The following is a 14,998-nucleotide window of genomic DNA, read 5'->3' on the forward strand; positions in this document are numbered from 1 at the left end:
CATATTTATAGGATAATTGTAAATAATACAAAAGCAAACCTGTTGATGGTATATTAGTAACTTTTCGACATTTTACTGTAAATTGATTTTTTTTTATAATTGTAATTGATGTTACCTTAAATTGGTCATTTGACCTAATATGTAATGATAATTGTATTTGATGTTACCTTAAATCGGTCATTTGACTAAGACAACCTTCTATTATGTATTGATAATTGTATTTGATGTTACCTTAAATCGATAATTTGACCGAGATACTTTCTAATATGTATTGACAAATGCATTTAAAGCCAATTCGGACCAACCAAACCTTCATTATAGAATTATAACACTTTTTAGTAAATTTTACCACTTTTTAGATCATTCATTCAGATTGTTACCTTCAATTGACCATATTTATAGGATCATTGTAAATAATACAACAGCAAACCTATTGATGGTGTATTGATAACTTTTCGACATTTTACTGTAAATTTGATTAGTTTTTTTGATAATTGTAATTGATGTTACCTTAAATCGGTCATTTGACCAATACAACTTTCTAATATTTATTGATAATTGTATTAGATGTTACCACAAATCGGTCATTTGACTAAGACAACCTTCTATTATGTATTGATAATTGTATTTGATGTTACCTCAAATCGATCATTTGACCGAAATACTTTCTGACATGTATTGACAAATGCATGTGAGTTCAATTTAACAAACCAAACCTTCATTATAGAATTATGATACTTTTTAGTGAATTTTACCACGTTTTGGATAATTCATTCAGATGTTACCTTCAATTGACCATATTTATAGGATAATTGTAAATAATACAACAGCAAACCTGTTGTTGGTATATTGATAACTTTTCGACATTTTACTGTAAATTTGATTCTTTTTGATAATTGTAATTGATGTCACCTTAAATCTGTCCATTGACCAAGACAACTTTTTAAAATGTATTGATAATTGTATTTGATGTTACCTTAACTCGGTCATTTGACCGAGATACTTTCTAATATGTATTGACAAATGCATTTGAAGTAAATTTGGAACAACCAAACCTTTATTATAAAACTATAACACTTTTTTTTAGTAAATTCTACCAATTTTTGGATAATTCATTCAGATCTTCTCTTTTGGGATAAATGTAATTGATGTTCCATAAATTGGTCATTTGACCAAGACAACTGTCTGATATGTATTGATTATTGTATTTGATGTTACCTTAAATCGATCATTTGACCGAAATGCTTTCTAACATGTATTGACAAACGCATTTGAAGTCAATTTGGACCAACCAAACCTTCATTATAGAATTATAATACTTTTTTAGTAAATTTTACCACTTTTTGGATAATTCATTCAGATGTTACCATCAATTGACCATATTTATAGAATAATTGCAAATTATACAACAGCAAACCTGTTGTTGGTATATTCATAACTTTTCGACATTTTACTGTAAATTTGATTTTTTTTTTGATAATTGTAATTGATGTTACCTTAAATCGGTCATTTGACCAAAACAACTGTCTAATAAGTACTGATAATTGTATTTGATGTTACCTTAAATCGGTCATTTGACTAAGACAACTTTCTATTATGTATTGATAATTGTATTTGATGTTACCTTAAATCGATCATTTGACCGAAATACTTTCTAACATGTATTGACAAATGCATGTGAATTCAATTTGAACAAACCAAACCTTCATTATAGAATTATAATACTTATTTTAGTAAATTTTACCACCTTTTGGATAATTCATTCAGATGTTTCCTTCAATTGACCATATTTATAGAATAATTGTAAATAATACAAAAGCAAACCTATTGTTGATAAATTGATAACTTTTCCACATTTAACTGTAAATTTGATTTTTTTTATAATTGTAATTGATGTTAACTTAAATCGGTCCATTGACCAAGACAACTTTCTAATATTTATTGATAATTGTACTTGATGTTACCTTAAATTGGTCATTTGACTAAGACAACTTTCTATTATGTATTGATTATTGTATTTTATGTAACCTTAAATCGATCATTTGAACGAAATACTTTCTAACATGTATTGACAAATGCATGTGCATTCAATTTGAACAAACCAAACCTTCATTATAGAATTATAATACTTTTTTAGTCAATTTTACCAGTCTTTGGATAATTTATTCAGCTGTTACCTTCAATTGACCATATTTATAGAATAATTGTAAATAATACAACAGCATACCTGTTGTTGGTATATTGATAACTTTTCGACATTTTACTATAAATTTGATTTTTTTTTGATAATTGTAATTGATGTTACCTTAAATCGGTCATTTGACCAAAACAACTGTCTAATAAGTACTGATAATTGTATTTGATGTTACCTTAAATCGGTCATTTGACTAAGACAACCTTCTATTATGTATTGATAATTGTATTTGATGTTAATTTAAATCGATCATTTGACCGAAATACTTTCTGACATGTATTGACAAATGCATGTGAGTTCAATTTGAACAAACCAAACCTTCATTATAGAATTATGATACTTTTTAGTAAATTTTACCACTTTTTGGATAATTCATTCAGATTGTTACCTTCAATTGACCATATTTATAGGATAATTGTAAATAATACAACAGCAAACCTGTTGATGGTATATTAGTAACTTTTCGACATTTTACTGTAAATTGATTTTTTTTTATAATTGTAATTGATGTTACCTTAAATTGGTCATTTGACCTAATATGTAATGATAATTGTATTTGATGTTACCTTAAATCGGTCATTTGACTAAGACAACCTTCTATTATGTATTGATAATTGTATTTGATGTTACCTTAAATCGATAATTTGACCGAGATACTTTCTAATATGTATTGACAAATGCATTTAAAGCTAATTCGGACCAACCAAACCTTCATTATAGAATTATAACACTTTTTAGTAAATTTTACCACTTTTTAGATCATTCATTCAGATTGTTACCTTCAATTGACCATATTTATAGGATCATTGTAAATAATACAACAGCAAACCTATTGATGGTGTATTGATAACTTTTCGACATTTTACTGTAAATTTGATTAGTTTTTTTGATAATTGTAATTGATGTTACCTTAAATCGGTCATTTGACCAATACAACTTTCTAATATTTATTGATAATTGTATTTGATGTTACCACAAATCGGTCATTTGACTAAGACAACCTTCTATTATGTATTGATAATTGTATTTGATGTTACCTTAAATCGATAATTTGACCGAGATACTTTCTAATATGTATTGACAAATGCATTTAAAGCCAATTCGGACCAACCAAACCTTCATTATAGAATTATAACACTTTTTAATAAATTTTGCCTCTTTTTAGATAATTCATTCAGATTGTTACCTTCAATTGACCATATTTATAAGATAATTGTAAATAATACAACAGCAAACCTGTTGATGGTATATTGATAACTTTTCGACATTTTACTGTAAATTTGATTTTTTTGGCTAATTGTAATTGATGTTAACTTAAATCGGTCCATTGACCAAGACAACTTTCTAATATTTATTGATAATTGTATTTGATGTTACCTTAAATCGGTCATTTGACTAAGACAACTTTCTATTATGTATTGATAATTGTATTTTATGTTACCTTAAATCGGTCATTTGACCGAAATACTTTCTAACATGTATTGACAAATGCATGTGCATTCAATTTGAACAAACCAAACCTTCATTATAGAATTATAATACTTTTTTTTTAGTAAATTTTACCACCTTTTGCATAATTCATTCAGATGTTACCTTCAATTGACCATATTTATAGAATAATTGTAAATAATACAAAAGCAAACCTGTTGTTGATAAATTGATAACTTTTTCACATTTTACTGTAAATTTGATTTTTTTTTGATAATTGTAATTGATGTTAACTTAAATCGGTCCATTGACCAAGACAACTTTCTAATATTTATTGATAATTGTATTTGATGTTACCTTAAATCGGTCATTTGACTAAGACAACTTTCTATTATGTATTGATAATTGTATTTGATGTTACCTTAAATCGATCATTTGACCGAAATACTTTCTGACATGTATTGACAAATGCATGTGAGTTCAATTTAACAAACCAAACCTTCATTATAGAATTATGATACTTTTTAGTGAATTTTACCACTTTTTGGATAATTCATTCAGATGTTACCTTCAATTGACCATATTTATAGGATAATTGTAAATAATACAACAGCAAACCTGTTGTTGGTATATTGATAACTTTTCGACATTTTACTGTAAATTTGATTCTTTTTGATAATTGTAATTGATGTCACCTTAAATCTGTCCATTGACCAAGACAACTTTTTAAAATGTATTGATAATTGTATTTGATGTTACCTTAACTCGGTCATTTGACCGAGATACTTTCTAATATGTATTGACAAATGCATTTGAAGTCAATTTGGAACAACCAAACCTTTATTATAAAACTATAACACTTTTTTTAGTAAATTCTACCAATTTTTGGATAATTCATTCAGATCTTCTCTTTTGGGATAAATGTAATTGATGTTCCATAAATTGGTCATTTGACCAAGACAACTGTCTGATATGTATTGATTATTGTATTTGATGTTACCTTAAATCGGTCATTTGACCAATACAACTTTCTAATATTTATTGATAATTGTATTTGATGTTACCACAAATCGGTCATTTGACTAAGACAACCTTCTATTATGTATTGATAATTGTATTTGATGTTACCTTAAATCGATAATTTGACCGAGATACTTTCTAATATGTATTGACAAATGCATTTAAAGCCAATTCGGACCAACCAAACCTTCATTATAGAATTATAACACTTTTTAATAAATTTTGCCTCTTTTTAGATAATTTATTCAGATTGTTACCTTCAATTGACCATATTTATAAGATAATTGTAAATAATACAACAGCAAACCTGTTGATGGTATATTGATAACTTTTCGACATTTTACTGTAAATTTGATTTTTTTGGATAATTGTAATTGATGTTAACTTAAATCGGTCCATTGACCAAGACAACTTTCTAATATTTATTGATAATTGTATTTGATGTTACCTTAAATCGGTCATTTGACTAAGACAACTTTCTATTATGTATTGATAATTGTATTTTATGTTACCTTAAATCGGTCATTTGACCGAAATACTTTCTAACATGTATTGACAAATGCATGTGCATTCAATTTGAACAAACCAAACCTTCATTATAGAATTATAATACTTTTTTTTTAGTAAATTTTACCACCTTTTGCATAATTCATTCAGATGTTACCTTCAATTGACCATATTTATAGAATAATTGTAAATAATACAAAAGCAAACCTGTTGTTGATAAATTGATAACTTTTTCACATTTTACTGTAAATTTGATTTTTTTTTGATAATTGTAATTGATGTTAACTTAAATCGGTCCATTGACCAAGACAACTTTCTAATATTTATTGATAATTGTATTTGATGTTACCTTAAATCGGTCATTTGACTAAGACAACTTTCTATTATGTATTGATAATTGTATTTGATGTTACCTTAAATCGATCATTTGACCGAAATACTTTCTGACATGTATTGACAAATGCATGTGAGTTCAATTTAACAAACCAAACCTTCATTATAGAATTATGATACTTTTTAGTGAATTTTACCACTTTTTGGATAATTCATTCAGATGTTACCTTCAATTGACCATATTTATAGGATAATTGTAAATAATACAACAGCAAACCTGTTGTTGGTATATTGATAACTTTTCGACATTTTACTGTAAATTTGATTCTTTTTGATAATTGTAATTGATGTCACCTTAAATCTGTCCATTGACCAAGACAACTTTTTAAAATGTATTGATAATTGTATTTGATGTTACCTTAACTCGGTCATTTGACCGAGATACTTTCTAATATGTATTGACAAATGCATTTGAAGTCAATTTGGAACAACCAAACCTTTATTATAAAACTATAACACTTTTTTTAGTAAATTCTACCAATTTTTGGATAATTCATTCAGATCTTCTCTTTTTGGATAAATGTAATTGATGTTCCATAAATTGGTCATTTGACCAAGACAACTGTCTGATATGTATTGATTATTGTATTTGATGTTACCTTAAATCGATCATTTGACCGAAATGCTTTCTAACATGTATTGACAAACGCATTTGAAGTCAATTTGGACCAACCAAACCTTCATTATAGCATTATAATACTTTTTTAGTAAATTTTACCACTTTTTGGATAATTCATTCAGATGTTACCATCAATTGACCATATTTATAGAATAATTGCAAATTATACAACAGCAAACCTGTTGTTGGTATATTGATAACTTTTCGACATTTTACTGTAAATTTGATTTTTTTTTTGATGATTGTAATTGATGTTACCTTAAATCGATCATTTGACCAAAACAACTGTCTAATAAGTACTGATAATTGTATTTGATGTTACCTTAAATCGGTCATTTGACTAAGACAACTTTCTATTATGTATTGATAATTGTATTTGATGTTACCTTAAATCGATCATTTGACCGAAATACTTCCTAACATGTATTGACAAATGCATGTGAATTCAATTTGAACAAACCAAACCTTCATTATAGAATTATAATACTTATTTTAGTAAATTTTACCACCTTTTGGATAATTCATTCAGATGTTTCCTTCAATTGACCATATTTATAGAATAATTGTAAATAATACAAAAGCAAACCTATTGTTGATAACTTGATAACTTTTCCACATTTTACTGTAAATTTGATTTTTTTTTATAATTGTAATTGATGTTAACTTAAATCGGTCCATTGACCAAGACAACTTTCTAATATTTATTGATAATTGTACTTGATGTTACCTTAAATTGGTCATTTGACTAAGACAACTTTCTATTATGTATTGATTATTGTATTTTATGTTACCTTAAATCGATCATTTGAACGAAATACTTTCTAACATGTATTGACAAATGCATGTGCATTCAATTTGAACAAACCAAACCTTCATTATAGAATTATAATACTTTTTTAGTGAATTTTACCAGTCTTTGGATAATTCATTCAGATTTTAACTTCAATTGCCCATATTTATAGGATTATTGTAAATAATACAACAGCAAACCTGTTGATGGTATATTGATAACTTTTCGACATTTTACTGTAAATTTGATTTTTTTTTGATAATTGTAATTGATGTTACCTTAAATTGGTCATTTGACCTAATATGTAATGATAATTGTATTTGATGTTACCTTAAATCGGTCATTTGACTAAGACAACCTTCTTTTATGTATTGATAATTGTATTTGATGTTACCATAAATCGATCATTTGACCGAGATACTTTCTAACATGTATTGACAAATGCATTTAAAGCCAATTCGGACCAACCAAACCTTCATTATAAAATTATAACACTTTTTAGTAAATTTTACCACTTTTTAGATAATTCATTCAGATTGTAACCTTCAATTGACCATATTTATAGGATAATTGTAAATAATACAACAGCAAACCTTATGATGGTGTATTGATAACTTTTCGACATTTTACTGTAAATTTGATTTTTTTTTTTTTATAATTGTAATTGATGTTACCTTAAATTGGTCATTTGACCTAATATGTAATGATAATTGTATTTGATGTAACCTTAAATCGGTCATTTGACTAAGACAACCTTCTATTATGTATTGATAATTGTATTTGATGTTACCTTAAATCGATCATTTGACCGAAATACTTTCTGACATGTATTGACAAATGCATGTGAATTCAATTTGAACAAACAAAACCTTCATTATAGAATTATGATACTTTTTAGTAAATTTTACCACTTTTTGGATAATTCATTCAGATGTTACCTTCAATTGACCATATTTATAGGATAATTGTAAATAATACAACAGCAAACCTGTTGTTGGTATATTGATAACTTTTCGACATTTTACTGTAAATTTGATTTTTTTTTGATAATTGTAATTTATGTTACCTTAAATCGGTCCATTGACCAAGACAACTTTTTAAAATGTATTGATAATTGTATTTAATGTTACCTTAACTCGGTCATTTGACCGAGATACTTTCTAATATGTATTGACAAATGCATTTGATGTCAATTTGGAACAACCAAACCTTCATTATAGAATTACATTGTATAATACTTTTTTAGTAAATTTTACCACTTTTTGATAATTCATTCAGATGTTAAATTCAATTAACCATATTTATAGAATAATTGTAAATAATACAACAGCAAACCTGTTGTTGGTATATTGATAACTTTTCGACATTTTACTGTAAATTTGATTTTTTTTTTATAATTGTAATTGATGTTACCTTAAATCGGTCATTTGACTAAGACAACTTTCTATTATGTATTGACAATTGTATTTTATGTTACCTTAAATCGACCATTTGACCGAAATACTTTCTAACATGTCTTGACAAATGCATGTGAATTCAATTTGAACAAACCAAACCTTCATTATAGAATTATAATACTTTTTTTAGTAAATTTTACCAGTTTTTGGATAATTCATTCAGATGTAACCTTCAATTGACCATATTTATGGAATAATTGTAATTAATACAACAGCAAACCTGTTGTTGGTATATTAATAACTTTTCGACATTTTACTGTAAATTTGCTTTTTTTTTATAATTGTAATTGATGTTAACTTAAATCGGTCCATTGACCAAGACAACTTTTTAATATTTATTGATAATTCTATTTGATGTTACCTTAAATCGGTCATTTGACCGAGATACTTTCTAATATGTATTGACAAATGCATTTGAAGTCAATTTGGACCAACCAAACCTTCATTATAGAATTATAACACTTTTTTTAGTAAATTTTGCCAATTTTTGAATAATTCATTCAGATCTTTTTTTTTGGGGGGGGGGGATAACTGTAATTGATGTTCCATTAATCGGTCATTTGACCAAGACAATTGTCTAATATGTATTGATAATTGTATTTGATGTTACCTTAAATCGGTCATTTGACTAAGACAACTTTCTATTATGTATTGATAATTGTATTTTATGTTACCTTAAATCGATCATTTGACCGAAATACTTTCTAACATGTATTGACAAATGCATGTGCATTCAATTTGAACAAACCAAACCTTGATTATAGAATTATAATACTTTTTTAGTAAATTTTACCAGTTTTTGGATAATTCATTCAGATGTTACCTTCAATTGACCATATTTATAGATTAATTGTAAATAATACAACAGCAAACCTGTTGTTGGTATATTAATAACTTTTCGACATTTTACTGTAAATTTGATTTTTTTTTATAATTGTAATTTATGTTAACTTAAATCGGTCCATTGACCGAGACAACTTTCTAAAATGTATGGATAATTGTATTTGATGTTACCTAAACTTGGTCATTTGACCGAGATACTTTCTAATATGTATTGACAAATGCATTTGAAGTCAATTTGGACCAACCAAACCTTCAATATAGAATTATAACACTTTTTTAGTAAATTTTACCAATTTTTGAATAATTCATTCAGATTTTTTTTTTTTTTGGGGGGGGGGGAATAACTGTAATTGATGTTCTATAAATCGGTCATTTGACCAAGACAACTGTCTAATATGTATTGATAATTGTATTTGATGTTACCTTCAATCGGTCATTTGACTAAGACAACTTTCTATTATGTATTGATAATTGTATTTGATGTTACCTTAAATCGATCATTTGACCGAAATACTTTCTAACATGTATTGACAAATGCATGTGAATTCAATTTGAACAAACCAAACCTTCATTATAGAATTATAATACTTTTTTAGTAAATTTTACCACTTTTTGGATAATTTATTCAGATGTGACCTTCAATTGACCATATTTATAGAATAATTGTACATAATACAACAGCAAACTTGTTGTTGGTAAATTGATAACTTTTCGACATTTTACTGGAAATTTGAATTTTTTGGGGGATAAATGTAATTGATGTTACCTTAAATCGGTCATTTGACCAAGACAACTTTCTAAAATGTATTCATAATTGTATTACATGTTTCCTTAAATCGGTCATTTGACCGAGATACTTTCTAATATGTATTGACAAATGCATTTAAAGCCAATTCGGACCAACCAAACCTTCATTATAGAATTATAACACTTTCTAGTAAATTTTACCACTTTTTAGATAATTCATTCAGATTGTTACCTTTAATTGACCATATTGATAGGATAATTGTAAATAATACTGTTGTTGGTATATTGATAACTTTTCGACATTTTACTGTAAATTTTATTTTTTTTTATTTTTGTAATTGATGTTACCTTAAATCGGTCCATTGACCAAGACAACTTTCTAAAATGTATAGATAATTGTATTTGATGTTACCTTAACTCGGTCATTTGACCGAGATACTTTCTAATATGTATTGACAAATGTATTTGAAGTCAATTTGGAACAAGCAAACCTTCATTATAGAATTATAACACTTTTTTTAGTAAATTCTACCAATTTTTGGATAATTCATTCAGATCTTTTTTTTTTTTGGGGGGGGGGGGGATAATTGTAATTGATGATCCATAAATAGGTCATTTGACCAAGACAACTGTCTGATATGTATTGATAATTGTATCTGATGTTACCTTAAATCGATCATTTGACCGAAATGCTTTCTAACATGTATTGACAAATGCATTTGAAGTCGATTTGGACCAACCAAACCTTCATTATAGAATTATAATACTGTTTTAGTAAATTTTACAACTTTTTGGATACTTCATTCAGATGTTCCTTTCAATTGACCATATTTATAGAATAAGTGTAAATAATACAACAACCATTGACAGGTTTGGTAATATATTCTATACATTTATCTTTAGAATATGGTCGATATATGGTCATATCAGAATGAATTATGAAAAAGGGGTAGAATTTACTAAAATATATAATATTGTTACAAGAAATTAAGTTGGTTCAAGTTTACTTCGGATACAATTGCCATTACATATTATAAATTTAACTTGATCAAATGACCGATTTAAGGTATCATCTATTACAATTATCGAAAAAGATGTCAAATTTACAGTGAAATTTTAAAAAAATCGTGAATAAAACTGTTGACAGGTTTGGTAATATATTCTATCCAACTATCTTTAGAATATGGTCGATATAATGCAATATCAGAATGAATTATGAAGAAGGGGTAGATTTTACTAAAAAATATAATATTGTTAAAAGAAATTAAGTTGGTTCAAGTTTACTTCAGATACAATTGTCATTACATATTATAAATCTATCTTGATCAAATGACCGATTTAAGGTATCATCTATTACAATTATCGAAAAAGTTGTCAAATTTACAGTGAAATTATAAAAAATCGTGATTAAAACCGTTGACAGGTTTGGTAATATATTCTATACAACTGTCTTTAGAATATGGTCGATATAATGTAATATCAGAATGAATTATCAAAAAGGGATAGAATTTACTAACAAATATAAAATTGTTAAAAGAAATTAAGTTGGTTCAAGTTTACTTCAGATACAATTGTCATTACATATAATAAATTTATCTTGCTGAAATTACCGATTTAAGGTTTCATCTTTTACAATTATCGAAAAAGTTGTCAAATTTACAGTAAAATTTTAAAAAATCGTGATTAAAACCGTTGACAGGTTTGGTAATATATTCTTAACAACTGTCTTTATAATATGGTCGATAGAATGTTATATCAGAATAAATCATCAAAAAGGGATAGAATTTACTGAAAAATATAATATTGTTAAAAGAAATTGAGTTGGTTCAAGTTTACTTCAGATACAATTGTCACTACATATTATAAATCTATCTTGATCAAATGACCGATTTAAGGTATCATCTATTACAATTATCGAAAAAGTTGTCAAATTTACAGTGAAATTTTAAAAAATCGTGATTAAAACCGTTGACAGGTTTGGTAATATATTCTATACAACTATCTTTAGAATATGGTCGATATAATGTCATATCAGAATGAATTATCAAAAAGGGGTAGAATTTACTAAAAAATATAATATTGTTAAAAGAAATTAAGTTGGTTCAAGTTTACTTCAGATACAATTGTCATTACATATTATAAATCTATGTTGATCAGATGACCGATTTAAGGTATAATCTATTACAATTATCGAAAAAGTCGTCAAATTTACAGTGAAATTTTAAAATTCGTGATTAAAACCGTTGACAGGTTTGGTAATATATTCTATACAACTGTCTTTAGAATATGGTCGATATAATGTAATATCAGAATGATTTATAAAAAAGGTGTAGAATGTACTAAAAAATATAATATTGTTAAAAGAAATTAGGTTGATTAAAGTTTACTTCAGATACAATTGTCATGACATATTATAAATTTATCTGGCTCAAATGACCGATTTTAGGTATCATCTATTACAATTATTGAAAAAGATGTCAAATTTACAGTGAAATTTTAAAAAAAATCGTGATTAAAACCGTTGACAGGATTGGTTATATATTCTATACAACTATCTTTAGAATATGGTCGATATAATGTCATATCAGAATGAATTATGAAAAAGGGGTAGAATTTACTAAAAAATATAATATTGTTAAAAGAAATGAAGATGGTTCAAGTTTACTTCAGATACAATTGTCATTACATATTATAAATTTATCTTGCTCAAATGACCGATTTAAGGTATCATCTATTACAATTAACGAAAAAGTTGTCAAATTTACATTGAAATTAAAAAAAAATCGTGATTTAAACCGTTGACAGGTTTGGTAATATATTCTATCCAACTATCTTTAGAATATGGTCGATATAATGTAATATCAGAATGAATTATCAAAATGGGGTAGAATTTACTAAAAAAAAATATAATATTGTTAAAAGAAATTCAGTTGATTCAAGTTTACTTCAAATACAATTGTCATTACATATTACAAATCTATCTTGATCAAATGACCAATTTAAGGTGTCATCTATTACAATTATCGAAAAAGTTGTCAAATTTACAGTGAAATTTAAAAAAAAAGCTTGATTAAAACTGTTGGCAGGTTTGGTTATATATTCTATACAACTATCATTAGAATATGGTCCATCTTATGTAATATCTAAATCAATTATCAAAAAGGGGTAGAATTTACTAAAAAATATAATATTGTTAAAAGAAATTAAGTCGGTTCAAGTTTACTTCAGATACAATTGTCATTACATATTATAAATTTAACTTGATCAAATGACCGATTTAAGGTATCATCTATTACAATTATCGAAAAAGATGTCAAATTTACAGTGAAATTTTTAAAAAATCGTGAATAAAACCGTTGACAGGTTTGGTAATATATTCTATCCAACTATCTTTAGAATATGGTCGATATAATGCAATATCAGAATGAATTATGAAGAAGGGGTAGATTTTACTAAAAAAATATAATATTGTTAAAAGAAATTAAGTTGGTTCAAGTTTACTTCAGATACAATTGTCACTACATATTATAAATCTATTTTGATCAAATGACTGATTTAAGGTATCATCTATTACAATTATCGAAAAAGTTGTCATATTTACAGTGAAATTTTAAAAAATCGTGATTAAAACCGTTGACAGGTTTGGTAATATATTCTATTCAACTATCTTTAGAATATGGTCGATATAATGTAATATCAGAATGATTTATAAAAAAGGTGTAGAATGTACTAAAAAATACAATATTGTTAAAAGAAATTAGGTTGATTAAAGTTTACTTCAGGTTCAATTGTCATGACATATTATAAATCTATCTTGATCAAATGACCGATTTAAGGTATCATCTATTACTATTATCGAAAAAGTTGTCAAATTTACAGTGAAATTTTAAATAATCGTGATTCAAACCGTTGACAGGTTTGGTAATATATGCTATACAACTATCTTTAGAATATGGTCGATATAATGTTATATCAGAATGAATTATCAAAAGGGGGTGGAATTTACTAAAAAATATAATATTGTTAAAAGATTTTAAGTTGGTTCAAGTTTACTTCAGATACAATTGGCATTACATATTATAAATCTATCTTGATCAAATGACCGATTTGAGGTATCATCTATTACAATTATCGAAAAAAGTTGTCAAATTTAAAGTGAAATTTTAAAAAATCGTGATTCAAACCGTTGACAGGTTTGGTAATATATTCTATACAACACTCTTTAGAATATGGTCAATATAATGTCATATCAGAATGAATTATCAAAAAGGGGAAGAATTTAAAAAAAAATATAATATTGTTAAAAGAAATAAAGTTGGTTCAAGTTTACTTCAGATACAATTGTCATTACATATGTTAAACCTATCTTGATAAAATGACCTTTTTAAGGTATCATCTATTACAATTATCGAAAAAGTTGTCAAATTTACAGTGAAATTTTAAATAAACGTGAGTAAAACCGTTGACAGGTTTGGTTATATAATCTATACAACTATCTTTAGAATATGGTCGATATAAAGTCATGTCAGAATAAATTATCAAAAAGGGGTAGAATTTACTAAAAAAATATAATATTGTTAAAAGAAATTAAGTTGGTTCAAGTTTACTTCAGATACAATTGTCATTACATATGTTAAACCTATCTTGATAAAATGACCTATTTAAGGTATCATCTATTACAATTATCGAAAAAGTTGTCAAATTTACAGTGAAATTTTAAATAAACGTGATTAAAACCGTTGACAGGTTTGGTTATTTATTCTATACAACTATCTTTAGAATATGGTCGATATAATGTCATATCAGAATGAATTATGAAAAAGGGGTAGAATTTACTACAAATATAATATTGTTAAAAGAAATGAAGATGGTTCAAGTTTACTTCAGATACAATTGTCATTACATTTTATAAATTTATCTTGCTCAAATGACCGATTTAAGGTATCATCTATTACTATTATCGAAAAAGTTGTCAAATTTACAGTGAAATTTTAAATAAT

This window comes from Mytilus trossulus, chromosome 5 (assembly GCF_036588685.1).
Source record: "Mytilus trossulus isolate FHL-02 chromosome 5, PNRI_Mtr1.1.1.hap1, whole genome shotgun sequence".
NCBI lineage: Eukaryota > Metazoa > Mollusca > Bivalvia > Mytilida > Mytilidae > Mytilus > Mytilus trossulus.